Source organism: Ambystoma mexicanum, chromosome 9 (genome assembly GCF_040938575.1).
Source record: "Ambystoma mexicanum isolate Mex_15411 chromosome 9, UKY_AmexF1_1, whole genome shotgun sequence".
NCBI classification, from domain to species: Eukaryota; Metazoa; Chordata; class Amphibia; order Caudata; family Ambystomatidae; genus Ambystoma; species Ambystoma mexicanum.
The window spans coordinates 917,739,933-917,756,900 of NC_090931.1; the positions used below are offsets into that span (position 1 = coordinate 917,739,933).

Consider the following 16,968-nt stretch of genomic DNA (forward strand, 5'->3'; position numbering starts at 1 on the left):
TAAAAACACAGCTGGAGACGCAGAAGTCCCCTCCAAACGTTGTCCAATCTTGAACATACCTCACAAAGCCAAAATTCTAAAGAGCTTTCTATGTATACAGCCACATCGTGGAGCATATAGAATCTAATCCCTTACTAGATCACTCACAAGTCAGTTTTAGACACAGGAGAGGCACGGAATCGGCACTGGTTTCCATTTGGGACGACCTAAAAATATCAACCGGTGACATCAGCACCTGAGCACTTGTAGTCATCAACATTTTTGCAGCTTTTGACACTGTTAACCAATGTACACTAATTTGTAGGATTAAAGAAGCTGGCCTACGTTACACAACTCTACAATGAAGGAGATTGTTGCTAACAAACAGAACAGACCTCACCTGAGTCCCCCACCCCACCAAACAGTGTGAATCCACGACCCATTATCTATGCAGGTGCCCAGGGTTTAAGACTCTCACCGCTCCACTACAACATATGTTTGACCCCTTTGGTGAAGATCATAAAAATCTTACGGGCACAACAGTTACAACCATGCAGATGACGTGTAAATCATATTCACCACCCTCAGCAACCGACCCATGCAAATAAGTGAATGAGTGATGGCCGTCTCCCTAAAACTGAGCCCAGACAAAACAGAAATGATGATAGTTTCACCTCACAATGCACCTGAAATATCTGTGCCATATCCTTTGAAAATGGGTAACTGCCAGTGATCAAGAACCTAGGCATGTTTATGGATGATGGACCCACCTTGAAACCTCACATCAATGCAATAGTCGGAAAGTGCTTCTACCGCCTCTGCTCTTCCTGACAGATTATTCCCTACCTCTTCTTCACGCACAGGCCATCATCGCCATGATTCTTTCAGGAATCGACTATGCAAACAACATTTAACTTGGCTTGCCAGATTATTTGACAGAAAAAACTCAATAGATCCAAAACACAGTAGCGGGACTACTACTCAGACTCAACAGAAGGGAACATATGACACTGGTTGTTAGAGCACTCCATTGTCCAACAATCAAAAAAGGATCCAGTTTAAGCTCTGCTGTTTCACTCAAAGATCACTGAAAGGTCAAAGAACAGAGTTCATCCAACTATTGGAAACCAGAGGATCCTGCAGAGAAAGACACAGAGGCCCTGCATTTTCCACAATGGTGGCCAAACACTTGATCACACTACCAAGTATAAACATCTGGAATGAAGAGACTGACACACAGGTGGCATTCTATTGGCTATCTACTTTTACTAATTTAGAAAAATAAAGAGAACACCCTAACTTTCTCTGTCTTCTAAGAGGGGGATCCCTGCGTCAACCAAAAACACTAAGGAGACTGTCAGGATGTCCAGGATATTAAAAGGACACCGTCTTGTGTCAGGTGCCTACTTCCTTCCCTTACACTTATAACTATACACGTATAACTAAACAAAAGTATTGGCAACGCTTCTTGGCGTAGAAGAATGGCTCCATTCTTCTGTAGAGCAGACTCTGGTTCCAGTGAAACAAGGCACTGTTTCCCGAGGGAATGACTCCCTTCCCGAGGTCACAATCCTTTTCCAAGATGAAAGCAAAGTGCCTAGTAAAAGGCCTTAAAGAAGACTACAAGTTCCTGGTTTAACTCAAAGTTCAAAGTCTCAAAACATCAGCATTCCTTGTTGGCCATGATTATTTATTTTACTGTTGGATGCCTGGAGAGTGCCTCCCCACTCCAGGTGTTCCGATTCTATCCCAGGGGGTATGACTCCCTTCCCCTGATTATTATTCAGACTTCCTTCTGTATGGTATCTATTTTGCAACACCAGAGGTGATATCTTTTCAGCACTAGGAGGTATGCCATTCTTCCCCTGGTTCTTTTCAGGCTTCTCTCAGGGGCAGAGGAAATGCCTCCCTTTCCCCTGACTTTTCTCCAGTTTCATGCAAAACCATGCGGAATGATTCCCCCTCTCCTGGTCTTTCACAGGCTTCTCTGCTGATCGTATAGCAGACCTGGTTCACTATCCTGCCAGGCACCGCTATTGTGTATATAACAAGAGGACATAGGCTACCCCACCTGTCTGGCACTCGCCGGCAGTATTTTACAGTAGAAATTAACCGATCATCTCATTTGATCTGTCCATGAATTAGAGATCACCAAAATTGTATTTACAAATATGACAATTTTATTTTGTAACATATCATTAAAAGCCTACTCAGGCCGTTATACATGTGTTGCCATGTTAACCCCATACATTATGGGTGTTTGTACACATGTGATCATATTACACATTCATATAATAATAATTTGCACAGTGGAAGTTGGTATAGTTAGTGACTTAGAATGTAAACCAAAACATCTGTCTAGTCGACACTTGTGGTGTTTCTGGCAAGAACTGGTGGATTGGGTGTTCTTGTGCCGTCTTCAGGACTGTAAAGTGGACTGGAAGGTGTCACTTGTGTTACCCCGTGGGTGGTGAATCTAAAAGACGGGATAGTGGAAATAAAATCAGTAAAATTGGTGTCTCTCTATAGGATTGTATGTTGCCTATATTGTGTACTGGAAAATATCCTACCTGAGCCAGTGATTATAGTGCCACAGGTTCCGAGAAGAGATACAGTATTCTTCTCAAACGGTGCCTTCTGTGCGCCGTAGATTTCTTACTCCTCAATGTCTAGGCTCTTTCTTTGTTTTTCTAGCTTGTGCAGCTGAAACAAATGAAACAGGGATTCTAACATCCTTGTGGTGTCCACTGGTATGAAGTTATCGCTGACAGTGTGACATCGTTCTTAGAGTATGCGGCCAAAATGCTCGCTGTGCTTTGTAGTTCCAAATGCTGGCAAGCCCATATGGGGCTGTGCTAGTCTGTAATCTAATTTTCATGTATTGGTCACCACTAATAATTTGTGCCTATATTCATGCAAAAGCTGGTGTGAAATATGACTGATAGCGGAACTGATCATTAAAAAGAAACAGCCTTTGTATTTGCGGCGGTCTTACCTGCGACAGCCTCCATGGGTTTCTGTGCTGCGTCAGCGATAGTGTTCCCTATTACGCGCATGCGCTTTTCTGTGATGTGCTTCTGACGCTGTTTGCTAAGCGACTTAGCGCTCGCATGAGGCGCATGAGTAGTATGGTGATGCTACAATGTTTACAGCATACCTGCCTACATTTGAAAATCAAAATTCCTGAGATTTAAGCCCCGCCCACACAAGACTCCGCCCACACGCCCCGCCCACCTTTCAAAAAGGTAAACCCGATTGTTGTAGCCTTCATTTTGCTTACTATAGCATTGGAAATAATTCATTCAATGTTATAGTAAGCAAAGCCGCCGAAATAATGGTGCTTTCAATCCATGTCATTGGATTGAAAGCGCTATTATTGCGGCAGCGGCGCCTTCAGTTTGCTTACTATAGCATTGAATGAATTATTTTCAATGCTATAGTAAGCAAAATGAAGGCTACAATAATAGTGCTTTCAATCCATGTAATTGGATGGAAAGCACTATTATTATGGCGGCGTTGCCACGTTCATTTTGCTTACCACAGCACTGAACATCATTCATTCATTCAATGCTATAGTAAGCAAAATGAATGCGGCGCCGCAGCAGAAATAATGCTGCTTTCTATCGAATGACATGGATTTAAAGCAGCATTATTTCGGCTGCGGCGCCGCCTTCATTTTGCTGAATATAGCACTGAATGAATGATTTTCAGTGCTATGGTAAGTAAAATGAATTGGCACCGCCACCGTAATCATACTGCTTACAATCCAATGACATAGATTGGAAGCACTATTATTATAGTGTTGCAGGCAGTAGGCACGAACATTTTGCGCCGTTTCCGGGTCCCGTCATATTCTCCACCTGATTGGCTGCCGCCGGTAGCCAATCAGGTGGAGAATATGACGGGACCCGGAAAGAATCTCAAAATTCCTGAGATTCAAGGGATTTTTCCGGAGACCCGGAGAAATGCTTAAAATTCCGGAGTCTCCGGAAAAATTCCGGAGGTTAGGCAGGTATGGTTTACAGTCACGTAGTTTAGCGTGTCTGGAGATCTGGAGAATGTACTAGGATGTGACTCGTACTATTCCTGGATCACTTATAACAGAAAACACTTTCTGTTTTATACATTGTACAGTCAATATTCTCTGATACCGTGGAGCTATGGTATCTGGGCTACTAGATGCCGTGATTGTGCGCATGCGTGATAAGTGCCTATGCTCTGTGCAAGCTGTATGTGCTTAGGTCTCACGGGTTGGCTAGAGTAAGGTCAACATTTTTTTGTTTTGCCAATTACAATTTTCAAACACGACAAGTATGCATCTTTTATACAGGCGTACATTCTTTGACCATGTATGACATAGGCCCCCCAGATTAAAAAAGAGGGCCCCATACACCCCATATATATCTCAGAGGTACCGCTATTGTCCATATAACTGTTATACCTTCTTTTCTGTACTTGTGGGTCCCAGACACTTACTTCAGGTGTAATTACTCATTCAAAGTCTCTTTCCCAGGCTTTCCTCTCTGCCCTGTTCTCTAGGGTAATTACACCCTTCTTTATAGGGCCACAGGCCCTTATTCTGTCCCCACCAGCTATACCCGGCAAGCCCCTACTTCCAGGAAGCTTCCGTTCAGGGTCCGGCCAGTCCCAGGACTCAATCTCTTTCGTCCCACGTACTACACATAGGGCCTCATCACGACTTGGGTGGTAACGCCAGCGCTGTTAGCGCTGGCGTTATCTGCCCTACCGCCGAACTCCCCGGCGCTAATAGCGCCGGATCACGAGTTCGGCTGTAATGTCAATCTCCATTCCCCATTGAGCCCATTCGGGAATGCCCCATTCCCCATTGGGCTCAATGGGGAAATTTTGCGCTAATACCGCTGGCAGATTTCCCGCTGGCGGTATGAGCTCGAATTTTCAGCGGATTTCCCCCATTTCAGAGCTGGGGCGAAATCCGCCGAAGTCCTGATTTGGCGGACCCTTAATTCCGGCGGTAATAGCGCTACCGCCGGATTTAAGGGTTACTGTCAAACTCGTGATGAGGCCCTATAGTCTGCTCTAGCTACGGCATCTCTGTAGCTGCTGCCCCCCACTGGCCTGCCTTTCAGATGTGGACCAAATGGTCACTTCTCTTCCTCTGGGATCAGCAAGCCAATATAACAGAAATTATAGAAGAAGGAAGTTCTGCACTATTGCTTTTGTTGGACTTGTCCTCTGCTTTTGAATTGGTCAACCACGACCTACTAGCAGAGAGACTTAGAAAAATAGGTTTATGTTTTCCAGAAGCAGTATCTTGGCTAAAATCCTTCCTGTGCCCTAGTACTGCCTGTGTTGCTAAGGAAACCTCACAGTCTCAGAAGGTGCCTGTTACCTTTGGTGTCCCCCAAGGATCGTGTCTGTCCCCGCTGTTATTCAATATATATATCAAATGCCTGTGTGACGTATTTAAGTCTATGGGCCTCATTACGGGTCAGTCGGTCCGGAAATAACAGTGGCGGTAAACCCGCCGCCCCGTTGTTTCCGGAACCGGCTGATCTCGAGTTCTGCAGGCGGGTGGTGTCATTCCCGCCAGGTCTGACCTGGTGGGTTTAACACCACCCGCCTGCAGGCGGACGTGGAAACACCGGCACCATTACAAGATGGTGCAGGTGTTTCCACTACTCCATCCCCATGGAGTCCTCTGGGACTCCATGGGGATGGGGATTTACCGAATTCCTCCTCCGGAATTACCGGGTCACCGGGATTTTAATGCCCCAGTGATTCCGGAATGGAAATACGAGTCCGGTGGTAACCTGCTGGAATTTCTGGCACGGTTACCGCCAGACTCGTAATGAAGCCCTATGGGTGTGCAATTTGCCAACTCTGCCGATGATACCCAAATAGTTGTTAAACTATCTGGGATCAACGAGGAGGACTTGGTTACTATCAATGAGATATTTGGGGCGATCCAGAAATGGATGGCCCTAAACTCTCTGGCTCTTAATGATAAGAAGACAGAGCTGCTTATCATTAGCACACCTCATAGAATGAAGAACTTGGATACTCGATACAAAGCTTTTGAGATAAATGGCAACACTATCCCGGTGTCCGACTATGTTAAAACTTTGGGAATGTTTTTTGATGCCCATCTCTCCTTTCAGAAGCATGTATCCTATCTTAAATCGTCATGTGCCTTTTTTATACATCTTCTGTGGCAAATCTGTCCTTACATGGAACAGAGCTTCAATTGCAGCAGCCATAGTTAACACCAAGTTAGACTAATGCAATAGGCTCTTCATGGGAACAACCGATGGCAATATCAGGAGACTTCAGGTCATACAGAACGGCACGGCTGGGGCTCTCTGTAGGCTGAGTTGCCAAACACACATTTCAGAATATCTGAAGAAACTACATTGGCTCTCCATAGAACAACGACTTAACTTAAAAGGGTTAGTTATTGTTTTTAAATGCCTCTCAGGGGATGCACTGGACTATCTTAAAGCTAGAATAAAAAAAGCCACATCATAGCGGACTTTGCAATCGAATAATCAGATGTTATTGATGCAACCTCGCACGACCTTGAAGAAACTGGGTAAAGCTAGGTTTACTGCATGGGCCCCTAAAAAGTGGAATTTGATCCCGCTGCAAACAAAACAATGTACGCCATTGCAGCAGTTCAGGAAACCTCTTAAGACATTTCTCTTTGAAGCTTAAGTTCAATAACAAACAACCTCTGACACCTTGAAATGACTTAGTCAGTCACTATGTTTAGTGACTGCTTCTCCCCCCCCCTCTACCACATCGGCCTGTTTATGTTTTTTGTTGTCTGTCTGTGTGCACGCCCTGAGACCTTTTTACATTTATTTAGTTAGTTAGCAGCCTCCTTCCAGTCAGGAGAAGTGTCCTTTCTCTTCCAACCCTTTTTCGATGGCTTTAGCTCCTCACCTTGCATCCCAGTTCCCCAGGTTTCCCTTTGCTGCACCGTCAACCTTCTTGTGGCTCCTTGAGGGTGGGCTGAATACCATTTTCAGTTCTTCTTCCCTTTTTATGTTCCAGTTACTCACAGATTATTCTTATTGACTAGAATGCTGTTTTTGGTTCCGCAGAGCGTTCTTCATGCTCCGCACCTGTTCTTCATCTTGTTACTGATGTTATCATTCTCAACTGGGTTACTTGGGTTCTTCTTCGTCCAAGTCGTCCTTCATGACTGACATAATTAATCCCTACTCTTCCTAATCTAAGTACTTTTTAAAGAGGTTGGATTATCTACTTTACAGAATTACATGGAAGGGTGGCGAACTACGTACCCTGTATAGGGTGGGAGGATGAGGGAGGTTGTGGTATAGTCTGTATATACCATGTTCTCGCTGGATAGTTGTCCCTTGTGCCATCGGGGGGGAGCCCTCCCCATGAGATCCATCCACTGAGTACCACTCCCACAGGGACTATCGGGTAGCGGCCTCACCCCCTGACCTCATGGGAAGGGGTTCCCCCTAGGAGAGAAGGGATGACATCCAGTCTCTGGAGGATAGCTCAGGGGCAACGTGCTCGCCTTGGAAGCAAGACGACACGGAGCAACGCAGGTTCGATCCCCGGGTCTGCGCTTAGAAACCTCTGGGAATTAAGTGCGTTATAAATAACCTATCATATCATATCCAACGATTCGTCACACAAGGCAAATCCACACCCTACAGAAACACTTAAGATTCAGGAAAAGTCTAAAAACCTGGCTTGTCTATGGTTAACACACAGAAAGTTTAACCTAAATCCATCAAGTAATGGGAATGACACAGTTTCACTTTAACAAACAGACACAACCTAAGGGAATGCTGCACCGACTTCTGACTGTCCAATTAAATAAAATGCATGACACTCAAGAAACAATAACAATTAGAAGCCGTCACATCATGGCAATGACAAAACCAACTACGAGAAAGCCCTGACTTCCAGAATGTCTAAACCTCAACACATGACATCTTCATGTACCAACCACTGAAGCTAAACACCTCTCATCATAGTGCTACGAACAGAAAGATCAATGATTTGAAAGCACTACAGAAACCCAGAGAACACCCCCACTTTTTTACTAACCCCAGTCTCTCTCTATCTGTGGCGACAAGGAATGACGAGACTGACCAAGTGGTGCCATAGTGGTTGTTATAGTTTTTTTTTTTTAAATGTAAACCTTTCTGTCCCTAACTCTAATGGGGTTGCACTACCTAGACTAAAGTAACTCAGGTGCCCGTCAGGAACACCGTGAAAGTCTGAATCAAAAAGGCACTGTCCCAATCTAAAAGCTCCTATGCTATTCCTGCCACTACAATAAATAATAAAGTTCTGGTTCTGTTCATGACCTAGGAGTCTTCTCAAAGTAAAAGTTCCACGCTTTTCATAACAAACAAACAGTTCTATGAGATCCTTGTGGGACTAGGAGAATGGCTCCCTTCTTCCAGCTGGTTCCCCAATGTTCTTTATAGTTTTCAACAAAACTTGTAGCTCTTTCAATGAGAGTTTTACACACTCCACTTTCTTTGTACCCTTTTGCTTGCCCCACTTGGATGACGGAGATGCTCCCTGAGTTCCTCTCTACTCTTCAGCACCACTCTCTTGTGGAACTGCCCTGGGAATTGCGATACAAATGGATTTATTATTTCCTCTGCTTGCTCATGATTTACAGTCTCGAATCTCCCTGGCCTCCTCCTAGACTTGTTCCCATTACCTTCTCCCGAAGAACTCGTCACCGTTTTTGCCAGGGGTTGTGGGTCTTCTTCCTCAGCTTGAAAGTCTTCTTTCAAGCTACTTCTGCGGCCTGCTTCTCTCTGCGGCAAATTGTTACTGGTGGTCTCGGAGCCATTGTAGGACCACTCGGTCCACCAACAACAGGTCACACCACCACCAAAGCCTCTGGTGTTCTCCACACATTCACCTACGCGGCTCTTCTGTAGGCTACAGTAGGCAGACTCTGCACCTTTTGTCGGACTGGCTGGTCCACCCACTACAGGTCGTGTCACAACCTTTCCGTCTCTCCGGGTTTACTGTGCTGGTTCCCAACTGACTTGCAAGTTGCTTCTCGGGTATCCCGCTGTTCCTCTCTTTAACTTTGGAGATGTGCCTCGCTGCAGTCTCTTGAAGCCGAAGCTCGACCTTACAGGCTTTGATGCGGCCTTCTCGCTCGGCGGGTTCTCCTTCTGGTTGTACAACAGCTCTTAGCATACCAGAACTGCATGGGCCATTGCCGGACAGCTCAGAAGACGACGAAGAACACAGTCCTTCTTTGCTGTTTAGTTTAAACAGTGGTGGCAGGCCCAGTGTAATATGTCAGTCAAATTGACAGCAGCTGATCAAGCCTTTATCCCGTTCAATTTTAGGATTCTCAATCTCTTTTTCGTTCCTGTACCTATGACATCATGGTGGTTTGATATTTTACAATCACACATAGTTTCAGATGTGAGCTTATGTGTAGAAGGCTCGGGCATTAACATCGGCCTGCGGGGGTTGGAGTTTAAAGGGGTTATGTCTCCCAATCGCATCCTTATCCCCACGAGAGTAGTCCCTCTCCATGAGTTCCTCCCGCATGTTACCACCCATATGGGGACTCTAGGTTAGCGGCCTCACCTCCTTAGCCTCATAGAAAGGGTCTCCCCACCGGGGAAAAGTGGCGCTATCTGAAGGATCACTAGCACACTGAGCTTAAAAACAACCCTCTCCCCAAACGCAAACATGACAAATGTATCCCTCTAACGACACCAAACATACTCAGCCCAACATACGCCCAGATTAGAAGCACATGGCTGACCCTCTGGACCCAAAGCCCGCCATGCCTCCTGCGTTTCACAGAGTTTCCTGCCTATGCAGAGCTCAGAGTATTTCCGATCTGCAATCTGAACTCAAAGCACTGCAATCAATCATTGCATCAAGTGGTGTGTGGTGCTGTCATGATCCACCGCACTCGATCTCTCTGGCAAGCCTGGAGGCTCCGATCGCGGGTCGTGGCAGCCATTTTTTATACCAATATGGCCGCCGATGATCCTGGACAGCAATGAACAGGGTTGAGTGTTTTTTATGACTGCGTTCGTATCAACAAGCCTTGCGTCTCAACCCTCGGCTTGTGCTTGCCTCGCATCTTGCTGGCTTGTACTTCTTAGCTCAGCGCTCCCTGGCTCCTCCCTGTTTCCCCCTCCTGTGTTCCTGGTTCCTGCTGGCTCTCTCTGTCGATCTCCTTGCCCTTGCTGCTCATACACCTTCTTAACCTTCTTCTCCTATGTTTTCCTTGCCTGATCTTCATTCCTCTTACTGAATATTTTTCCTGCTGCGGATCCTGGACCACCTTCATCTCCGGATTACCCACGGACCATCTACAGGTTTTTTTTCCCTCTTTGAGGTTTTTTCCTGGCTTTTGGGTTGTCTCCCCAGGGTCCGGCGTCTGCTTAGTAGTTCATATACTAGGCAGGGTGGCATCAGGGGACGCTCGCCCCTTTCTTCATGAAACCAGGGCCAAGAAGAAAGCTACCAAGGTAAAAGCACTTAAGAAAACCACACAAAAGATCCCACAGGTGAGCCCCGTTCAAAAATCCAAGAATCCTGTTCGGTGCAAATGCTTACAACATAACCGTGCTAATTCATTTGCAGCAGAAAAGGAAATCAAGAATGTGTAATAAACATGTTTTTTACATGAAGGCAGTCCCTCAACTAAGACACACAACACACACCTACATTGATAGTTACATTACATGTTTCAAAGACACAAAACATTAATTGCACACAATATATAAATAAAGACATGTACTAGACATATGTCCATACTTTCTTTTAAATAGTTTGTAAACATAGTTTGTTAACAAAGCAACAATAAATACACTTGTTTGTTGAGGCCTTAGTCTTATATTATATCATAGTACCAAACATATGATTCAGATCATTCTTGCTATGAATTCTGGCTGATATGCAGCATATTTAGCCGTGTAATGTTCCTATAGATTCTTTGCCACACATTCTTGGCTGACTGTCCTTTGCAACAGTTATGACAGCACTTAAAATATTAAGAATGTTTGTAATTCATTTATGTGTAAACCTGGGAAGGGTTTATCATAGAAATGGCTCAGGGGAATGAATTATACAGCTACACCTATCACCTAGTGAAGGCTAACAATACCTAACAAACTAAATAATGTTCCATTCATGTGTGTAGACATATCAATGCACAGGTTGTATCTTAAAACATTTGTAAACTTACTGAAACAGGCCATTAACTTTCATAAATGGGTGCATTTGACTACAGGCTCAACTTTTTTCAATGAGAGCTTGTATTTCTTTATATTTCACGTGCAATACGTTGGTAGCGCCCTCATGAAAATAGAAAAAGGTCTCAGGGCCCATTATATCGGATAAATCATTCAATTACATTTCTGGCTGCCAGTCCCATAATTCTAGAGGAGGTGTTTGGTAAAACATGAGTACATTAAAACTCATGGGGCTAGAGACAACATCTCATGCCAACATTGCGGCTTAGAGGTTCCTAGACAATTACCTCATTTATATACCAAAAGATATTAAATGCAGAGCACCCTAGACTTCTGGCTAGTAATCCGATAATGCAATAGTCGCTGGAGCCGCTCTAAAGCTGTACCTGGGAAACATGAGTACATTAAAACAAACACAGCTAGAGACAGAATCTCATGGCAGCATTGTTGCATTGAAAGGCATAGACAATTCCCTTTACATACACCTATAAGCTATTCCGCCAGAGCGTCTTCCACGTCTGGCTGGCATTCCCTTCGTTTAGAAGTTGCCAGAACTGCTCAGGAATTGTAATCAGGATAAAAAGGCGTACACTGCAGGTAAAAGCAAAATATATCACTTGCTTGATATTGCTTAAGTTATTTTAGACATTCACTAACCACAATATTGCAGATAGGGAGGTATTATCGTCTCTGTCTTGCCGATAACAGTTTTTGATGTGAACAATGTATACCGTCGCTGACCTTCTTGGTTTTGAAGTCAGTAGGCCTCATTACAAGCATGGCAGTCCGAGAACTACGGTACCGGTAAGCATGCCGGTACCGTAGTTCCCGGACCGCCATACTACGAGCTGTGCTCGCGGGCGCCTGTCAGCCCGCCAGGTCTGGCCTGGCGGGCAGAGCGGCACCTGCGAGCACAGCACGTCGGATGCGCCGGCACCATTCTGAATGGTGCCGGTGCATCCGACGTCCCATTCCCATTCAGCCCTATGGGGCCGGATGGGGATGCGAAGGCCCCGTATTGCCTGCACCCGCAAATGGGCAATTACTGGGTCTGCCGAACTCAGCATGACCCAGTTCTTGCCCATTCGCGGGTGCCAGTAAAAATGCTACTCTGGCGGCAGCCGTGCTGGTTTAGCCGGCACAGCTACCGCCAGAGTTGTAATGAGGCTCAGTGTGTGTTTGTGAGACAGATTTTCATCTGCTAGGGGGAATTTTAGGAGCTTTAGTAATGGTTTATGCCATGAAAGATAAATCTGCTGAACAGTCTCACTTTCAGACAGGGCTGTGTTTAAAAGTAATGCTGAAAAAGGCTAAGTGCCTTTTTCATTTGTTATCATGGCAGTCATAGATAACATGTGCATTGCAATAACCAGCCTGCTGGAACCCAAGTTCAAATAGTGAGGGGGCTGCCTTTACCCGCGAGCACCCCTGACCTAAATTATATATGAATGTGTGGTCCCACGGTGTGACAGATTAATATGAGATTAATATCTAAATATAAGTCATGCCTGGTTTGACATGGTGACACCTAAGCCTATACAATTGTCAAGGACAAACTCATTTGCATTTTACTGTCAGCTTGATGGACAGTGACTCTTTCCTGACAGGGCATATGTGTATTCCGTTTATCATCCCGAGAACGCTTGTCACCTTCTCCCGGGAACAGAAAATCTCCCATGGCGCTAACTAGTGCTTTAAATGGGACCCTGGCAGTACAATGGTCATCTTCCAACAGGGTGCTGATTACTGGAGGCGTTTGCATGTAGGTAGACAGAGGGGATGGTGTTAGAGTAACCCAGGCAAAGACTTTCCAGACGAAGAAGGGGTCCGCCACCTTGGGATTTCCTAGGCCCTGTGCCTCTCCCGACTTCCTGCAGACAGAGCACTCTGGGTAACACATCCGAAGGCAAAGGACTCTTGTTACAGCAGCATTGATTGACCCTCTAGAGAAGACTTGGATTGGTCCAATCTACTGTGGGATTTTGCTTTTATAATAGGGGGAGACCCTTCCCTTCAGGAATACATCTTTCGACTACTGAAGAAGAAGGATTCACCCGGAATCTGAGTTGGGGCTACAGTCTGCTCCAAAGTTCTATTCCGTGGATGTGAGGATCCAGGGCATTTCTTTCAACCATCACAGAGCAACATTTGGGTGACTGCTGGCTGGACAAGGCCTCCTACAAGCTGCTACCCAGGAATCTGCTCACCGCAGAAATGCTCTCTGGAAATCTTCCTGGCTGGGATGTGCAGATGATCAATGACTCATCTTTCCCCCATAGACCCTGGACAGGGTCCTCACACAACCAACAAACCATGCAAATGACCCCGAGCTCTCCCTGCATCTCTGAACCACTTCAACGCCACTCCAAGCTGCTGAAAGGGTACCACTTCAAGCATCGAAGAGTTTCACAGTTCCAAAATGTCAGTAATGGATCTGTAATACAATTCCATATGGCACACACATTGTTATATTGCTTCTGAATGGCTATATGAGTATATAAGGGTTTCCTGCATCAAAGATGCATTTTTCTTTGTATTGAACTACATTCAGATTCAAGAAGCAGGGAAAAAAGACTGCTTGCATTTTAGTTCATTTTGCTTAGAAAACATCCCTGAAATAGATGCAACAAGTATTGTGTGGACCTATGCTCTTGCATTGCGTAAAGAAAAGGTGCTTGGGACAAAGCTCCATGCTTTGGCCGTTATAAGAACAGATGTTTGGACTGAGTTTGTAGTTACTATGGAACCTGTTAGAGTTGGGATTACGCATACTGTCTGGAACTACCGGAAACTTTAGAGGTCTTAAACGATTTGTATTCTGGTGTATTTACTGTGACACGTTTAGTTGTGTTGCAGGCTAGATCTTGCCCTGAGAAAAGACCTTAAGGGTCCGAAATGCATTGGCCAATCGTCATCTGCCTGCATATTTGAATACATTATAATTTGTTCACCAGACAAATTATTAGACTAGTCATTTTGTTGTTGTTTTATTATTGTGTTATGGTCAAAAGAAAATTGACCTTTAGCAGAACACCGGCCAACAATGTGAAGGCAGAATATACATGATTAACATGGACTGCATTATTTACACAGCACATTCTCCATGAATATAACATTCAGTTCTATAAAAGCAAGAATAAAAAGAGGGGTTCTTAGCTCAATTAAGGAAATCATTTCAACATACCCCTAGCGTTCTAAGAACTTCAGTGGTCAAAAACGTGTCATTGCCTGCAAACAACCTGTCTCACAAATCATCACGGTAAGCTACTCAACTTGATGTACAGATTGTAGTCACTTTGATTACTTTTGGAAACATTTACATGTTTGAGTTACTATTTGTTATGGCAGTGTTGCCATTAGAGATAGTGCAGTCCTTACTCCGAACACAAGGTCCCGCTCTACTTTACATTATGTGCTCGTTCTCACTGATCTGGGGCTTCTGCCAACACATTCATTTACTTTTTAGAGGAATATTGCTCAACAGTGCATCTTTGTCTAAAGAAGTGGTCTTCATAATGGGGTGGCTGGCCCCCTTAGGGGGACCCTGCAGGTGTCCGGGAGGAAGGAGGGGAGGGTCAGACTCTGCAAAACATTATTAAAATGACTGTTTTTAATACAAAAAGGTTTAAGGTGACTGTTTTAGTAGAAAATATAAGCAATAGAAACTCTGCATATATTTTAAAGAGCCTGGGGCACCCCTGGACATTCTTTGGGGCTTCTAGAGGTGGGGGGGGGGGCAACAGTTGTGTTGAGGGGCCCAGAAACAATATTTTTATTCAAGAGGGGGGAGGCTCGGTATGAAAAAGTGTTAGGCATGATCATAGAAGCTCCCCACTGCAATACACCTCTGGAAAAAGCAACGGAATGCATTTGTAGAAGCCTAGATAAGCTTGATAACGCACATAATGTGTAGTTCTCTATTTATTTAATAAAATTGGCAAGACTACTAATAACACATAGGGAAGCATAACCGATATGGTGCAGTTTCTCTAATGCCTGCTCAGATATATGTGCTGTGGGGACTTTGCTACCAGCCATATTGCTGTATGTGCCTTTTTACATCATGCATAATCATTTTTCTGTGCTTTTGATATATATATATATTTATATATAAAGTATGATAGTCCATTTGAGCCAAGCCACACATTCACAATGCCACCTAGTAGCCATCGCGGGACGCTCACCTCCAGTTCTGAGCCACAACAGCAAGGCATACCCACAATGACTTGTTGCGGCTCAGAACTGGAGGTGAACTTCCGGCGATGGCTACTAGGTGGCTTCGTGGAATGTGTGACTTGGCTCAAATGGACTATCATACAAGAGATATATGATTTTGTGTTATCCTTCTTACTCCTGGAACCACGTTTGTGTAACAAGCATGTTTGCATAAACATTTTAGATTCTTTGATAAACTTCCTTTTCTGCTGCACTGTAAACAAATATTTTTCTATTTAAAAATCCCAATTCTAGTTTGTAGATTGAGTCTATCTATAGGACAAATGAAGGATACTATAATATTCTGATGCACAGAAGATTTTTCTATTTTTTTTCTTTGTTCAAAATTAGTTTTGAAAGTGTGGGTTTGTTAGGCCCCAGCCTTCCTCAGATGGAATTTTCTTTGATTAGTTATTTGTCACTCGAGCCCCCTTTAGGATTTTAAGGCAGTCGCTTATTTTGAAAACTTCTAATTACATGATGTCTTGCTAAAATATTTTGTATGGCCAAAACGACAAAATGGAAAAAGACATGGTTATCAAAATGCCCTTATGAGAGGTATAATTGAAAGCAATTTCCCCGTCCATTCTGTCATTTAACTGGTCCTGAATGTTCCTGTGCTGGTTTCTCATGCTCAATGCTTGGATTGCTGTATCATGTCTGTTCGTTAGATTCCCTTTAGTGGTGTTTCTATTTTATGGCCGTGTTGAAGTGTGGAAAATAGTTAGCAGTTTATCGGCCTTTCCCTTTTTGTCATGAGTGGATAAGCACTAATAACAGGACTCTGCTCGGTGATGTAACCAGAAATGATTTCAGTTGCCTTATTATTCTAGGTGTGCACACAGGGGGGTATCCTTTTGGCTAGCCAACTACTTCTTCTGTGTTTGATAATTTCACAGAGGAGGAGTCAGGAGATCACCCACTACTCCTATGCCAACGACACTCAGATCCTAATCCGTTTAGACCCTGCTCAGTCTGGCTTCAGACCTGGCGGGGGCATGGAGAGTGTTCTGGTCTCTGTCCAGGACTATATGACCAGGCTGGTGGACGCAGTTGGGGTGGGTGCCCTGATTTTGTTAGACCTGTCAGCGGCATTCAGCGCTGTTGACCACTCCATTCTGCTATCCTGTCTTGCCTAGATGGGCATATCTGGGCAAGTACTGGCCCGGTTCACCTCGTTCCTGGCAGATCTTACTCAGACTCCCTCTATGCCCCCTTTTCTTTCTGTCCCTTGTCACCTTGGTTGTGGAGTGCCACAGGGTTCCTCCCTGTCTCTGATTCTATTTAACATTTACATCTGGGCACTTGTGTGTCTCATCCGCTCCTTCGGCGTCAGGTGCTACTCCTATGCTGATGACACTCAGATCCTGATCTGTTTAGACCTTGATTAGGCTGAGATGTTGTCGTGCCTACGGAGGTGCCTGGCGGCCGTGGGGGATTGGATGAGCCACAACTGGCTTAACCTGAATAGAGACAAGACTGAGGTGCTGGTGGTGGGCTGTTCCCCCGATTCCTCACTCTGGGTGTCCTCTTTCTGGCCCTCCTCTCTTGGTCC

General features: G+C 44.8%; 1 protein-coding gene and 1 long non-coding RNA gene across 3 annotated transcripts in view; one reads left to right on the forward strand and one right to left on the reverse strand.

Moving 5' to 3' along the window:
• ZNF385B (zinc finger protein 385B) overlaps positions 1-16,968 on the forward strand; it is a 1,357,263-nt gene that overhangs the window by 104,131 nt on the left and 1,236,164 nt on the right. The window lies entirely within an intron of this gene.
• Positions 2,137-3,024, reverse strand: LOC138489759 (uncharacterized). Its single transcript, XR_011274886.1, has 3 exons — positions 2,975-3,024; positions 2,550-2,682; positions 2,137-2,455 (listed from the first exon to the last, which is right to left on the reverse strand). It is a non-coding gene; the product is annotated as an uncharacterized lncRNA (long non-coding RNA).